The sequence below is a fragment of the Camelus bactrianus genome, chromosome 13, assembly GCF_048773025.1.
Source record: "Camelus bactrianus isolate YW-2024 breed Bactrian camel chromosome 13, ASM4877302v1, whole genome shotgun sequence".
Classification (NCBI taxonomy): Eukaryota; Metazoa; Chordata; class Mammalia; order Artiodactyla; family Camelidae; genus Camelus; species Camelus bactrianus.
Genome location: NC_133551.1, coordinates 34,030,578 through 34,035,285, shown reverse-complemented (window position 1 = coordinate 34,035,285; position 4,708 = coordinate 34,030,578). Strand labels below are relative to the sequence as shown.

The following is a 4,708-nucleotide window of genomic DNA, read 5'->3' as shown; positions in this document are numbered from 1 at the left end:
CCGGTTCTAAGCAGCAGAACCTGACGGAGGACAATGAACTTTGAAGGACCCCAGGGATCAGATCCTTCCTGGATCGAACTGAAGATCATTTGCTGACACTGACACTGGTTTTGACAAATCCTGGACAGACTAACAGATTTACTCTGCTCCACCCAGAGTACTAGTTTCTTAGTTAGTCTAACCACCATGAACTGCTCTGTTGCATTTAACTCTTTTTTCCCCCCATTTTTTCAAAGGAAGAATAGTTAATTTACAATGTTGTATTAGTCTATGGTGTACAGCATAGTGATTCAGTTATACAGATATATTTTTTTTCATTACGTTACTACAAGCCACTGAATATAATTCCCTGTGCCCTACAGTAGGACTTTGCTGTTTGTCTATTCTGTACATAGTAGTTTATGTCTGCCAATCCCAAGCATTTAACTCTTAAAAACCCCTGATTTTTCCTCAAGAAACTTCTCGGTGACTTTCTTCAAGGATATAAACTTAATATTAATTTAATAAACTTGCATTTAAAAATGAAAACCAAACGCCAGGCATCTTAGTTTCATTTGTTCACATGACCATAGAAAGCATATGATTCTCCAGTTTGCTCCAACTGACCCCGGAACCACCGGCCACTACTAGATCTCTTGCTCAGTGAACCTTCAACGTCCTTCTGTTTTATACCAGAGATGGACAAACTATACAGCCCGTGGGCTAAGAAATAAAGCTTTACTGGAGCACAGCTGCACTCACGTGTTCATGTATTATCTTCGGCTCCCGTGGGCTGTACCTGCAGAGCTGAGTGTTTGCATCAGAGACATCACGATCTGCAAAAACTAAACTATCTACTAGCTGGCCCTTTACAGAAAACGTTTGCTAACCTCCGTTTTAAGTACTGTTCGTTGGATTTTCTGTCACATCCTATTGACAGCATGGCAAAATGCTAGGCTAACCGTATTTTGGCTACTTATTCCAGTTCCTGGGCCCACCTACTAAACACCCAGTAAGATTAAGGGCATTTCTGCATACACAGCCTGGTGGGCCATGGGCTGAATCCAGTACCCACTCAATCTATAATCTTGTACAACTGACTTTACCACCATCCCGGCACCCCAGCTCTTTTCCAAGTCAGTGTCTGAGCCATACTCTGTCTCAAGAGGAACAGCACACATGTAGTCTGGAACATTCTTATAATGGTTCCCTTCCCCTTGGCTAGCTTCTATTTATCTCTTCTAGCTTAGCTCAAAGGCCATTCCCTCAAGAAAAGATTCTCTGACCCACCAAATAGGTCATGTCCTTATTTTATGGTCTCATAAATTTAGTATGGGCTGCTAAATTTCTCTGTCATAGCACTTATCAAAAACTGTAATAAGGCATAAGTTGTGCAATGAGTTTTTATTCTCACCCTTCCTTTCTTAGAATAAACACTCCATAGTTTTTCTTTATCCCTAGTGCCTAGAACATTACCTTGTGTGTAAAATACACAAAATAAATGTTAACAAATGAAGGAGGAAGAAGTGAATGGAACAAACAGCACCAATAGTACTTGGAACCATGTGAAGTCCTGTGTCCTTTACTGGACGATGTCCATCTTTCAGAAATATAGAAACGATTCCAGTGTGTTAGGCTGGTGGGTTTTCTGTGAGTCTGAGACTATCCTGGTAAGTGGGCCAAGATCTGGCAGCACGGCCCCCACCCCAGCCAGCAGCTCCTCATGTTCCTCCTGTGACTTGTCGGGTGTCTAATCTGTCCACTGCATGCTCTCGCATTTGTGTATGTCGGCCTCTGCCCGCCCATGTGGTAGCTGTGCCCCTCACTAGCTGTGTGCCGTTAACAGGCTACTTAATTTTCATTTTCTTATCTGTAAAATGAGGACACAGTATAGATTAGAGACTTCTCCCATTGTGAAGAGGGCATGTAAAATTCAGCCTAAACGCAGACACCATCACAGAAGTAAGGAGGGAAGGGGAAAAAACACCTTGAGAAGGAAGATATGGTCCCCATAGTCCTACTAGCAGAATCCAGAGTATTTAGCTGGGGAAGTTTTAAACCTAGAGACTCCATTACCTTTCTTTTTTTTTCTTATCTTTTCTTTCTTTCTTTTTTTTTTTTTTAAAGAAACTATTTTCTGCCGATCTTATTTCCGTTTTCTGTTTAAGAGCCTGGCTTTGGAAGAACAGCTTAAGACCGCTCAGTGGTTGTTCCTCCCCATTCAGTGGCCTGAGTGGTGCGAGCTGCAGACCAGCCCTCAGTGAAGGTCGAGGGCGCCCGTCTTCTGCAGGGAACTGCTGGGCGGGCACAGAGGCACCTGCGCCTTCAGACCCATCTGTGACCTTGGGAGGAGTAGCAGTGAACTCGGGAGCTGGAGGGACTCCCTCACCCTGACGTTCCTCCTTGGTCATGGCCTTCTCGGCAGTGGTCTGCTCTTCCTTTTCAGTCCCTTCACGACCTCTGTAGAAGCAGAGATCAGGTGTGACCTCCTATGGATGTTGACGAGGGATGGTACATGTGCAGAACTTTCTGGGCCAGCATCCAGCACATCAGACCCACTGAGGGAGCTCCCTTGTTGTTTTAAGGGTGACACTGTCCACAGGGCATAGAGTGTGTTTTACGGGGAGCAGTGGTAGGTGGGTTAACATCCAGCACCTCTGGGAGAGGCTGGTAGTCAGCCCTGGGATCAATACCCATCAGAAGACACGGCTCCTGGAAGGCTGCCTGGATCTGGTTTGGGAAGGCTCTGGGAGAGAAGCAGCCAGCAAAAGGAGTGGCTCCAGTGGCAGCAGCAGACTTCAGCTCAGCCCTCCGACCAGTGTTTCTAGAGGATATGACACTGATCGGCCAGTTTTAAATGGTAACAATGGCAGAAGCCATCAGCAGAAGCTTCTCCTGCGTCCCCTTCAGATCTATAATGTAGAGGCCATCACTTTTCCTTTTGTAGATGTACTGTTCCACTGGGAAGTCAAGGTTGGTGCCACCTGAGTGGGTTCCTGCTGCGAGAAATTTGAGGACATTCTTCTCCCTCACGTGCAGGACATTATGGGCTCCAGGTGTTGTAAACATCTCCCTCTCAGTCAGGACGAGAACCCAGGACAATGCGGTAGGGGCCCCTCTGTGGCTGAGTGAGGGAAGGCTGCACTACCTTTCATTGGCGAGTGTGAAGTTTTCTCCACCCGTCCTCAGGAAGAGGATCTTAGGAGCAAAATGGACCCACAAGGAAAATGTCACCTTCAGTTATAACAAGTTCCACTGAGTCTAAACCGAAGTTTCGATCTCACTCCCAATTTAAAGCTTCTGCTCGTCCCAAGATCCCCCAATTTACAGCCCTCAGTGTAGGCCTGAGCCATGGGCTGAAACCTTTAGTGTTGAGTGAAATGCGCGTGTCTGGATCTCTGGGCTTCGGGTGAGACGGCAGAGAAGACGAAGGGAGGGATGCCGCTGCGGCTGCTCTTTCAGGTCTCCCCCTCCGCTAATCCTGCCCGTCCCCGGAGACTTTCACACCCTGGCCTTCGGCCAGTTGCATGTGTTGAGCCTTAACTCCCAGTTTTTGCAATTACTCTACCACCATTTTCTGCTGGGTTGATGTTCAAGGAGCTGTAAATTCAGTTACCTTCCAAATAGCCTCTTGGCCAGCGGAAGACTCAGGCATCCCTTCCCTGATGGCTAGTGGCCTCGCTGCTCCGCCGCTGCCTTTTCTCGGCACCCTCCTGCCCCCCTGGCTCCTACCTTCGGGGTGCTCAGACTGGGCTCCGAACTTTCTCACTCCGCTCTGCCTGGGAGGCAGCACGCGCGTGAGTCTGGGAATGTCTGTGACTCAGGCAGCATCCAGACGGGAGTGAGAAGCCAGGCTTCCCTTCTTGCAGGCAGCCCTGACTTCTTGGAGTGGTCCTCTTAGAGCTTCTTTCATTCGGCCTAAGAAGTGGCTGAGTCATGGGGACCGGAGAAACAACGACACAACAATCCCTATTCAACCAACAATCCATTAGTAAGAAGTTCCTACTTAAGCAAGATGAGTTTGAGTCTCTTATCTTCTCTTATGCGGGTTGATTGGCGTGGTGGGGTGTTGCAAGACTATCTGGTCTAGGAGGTACCTAGCATCTCCTCTTTAGAATGTGAGGGTTCTTTCAGGTTGGCAGCTGCAGCCCAGAGTCCAAGATAAGAAGAGCACCATTTATCATCCTATTAAATCAATCTAAATAAATATAGTGGACTGTTTTATCAAATTTAGATCACATATTTTATAACTTGCTTTTTCTTACTTCAAGGTGTATTACAAAATTCCCCATGCTACTAAATGTGCTTTGAAATGTTATTTTTAATACCTGTGAGAGAGAGACAAAGAATCTCTCCCAGTGTCAGTAACATTTGGGCTGGGCCCAAAGGCTGAGTCATAGTTTTCTAGGGAGAGAAAAAGGGAAACCTCATATTAAAAGGTATGGAAGCAAGAAAGATCATCAGATATTCTGGGAACTGGGGCGGGGGGGGGGGGACTTGATCTACACAACCCTGTGAAATTCAAGGATAAGTACTTATTACTGTTATTATTACCATTGCTATTGCGGTTAATTTTATTTTCAAAAGAGGAGACCGAGGCTTAGACAGAGTAAAAGCTCTGTCAGTGGTAAAGCTGGAATTCAAAGTTAAGACTTCTGGAACCTAAAAGGAAACTGAATGTAAGAAGAAGAGGAAGAAATCAAGGAACCTAAAGACATGACAAGGAGAA

At 46.3% G+C, this 4,708-nt stretch overlaps 1 pseudogene; it reads right to left on the bottom strand.

Annotated features, from left to right (window-relative positions):
* Positions 1 to 1,648: 1,648 nt before the first annotated feature.
* On the bottom strand, positions 1,649 to 3,048 carry LOC105064981 (small ribosomal subunit protein uS2-like; annotated as a pseudogene).
* Positions 3,049 to 4,708: the final 1,660 nt, after the last annotated feature.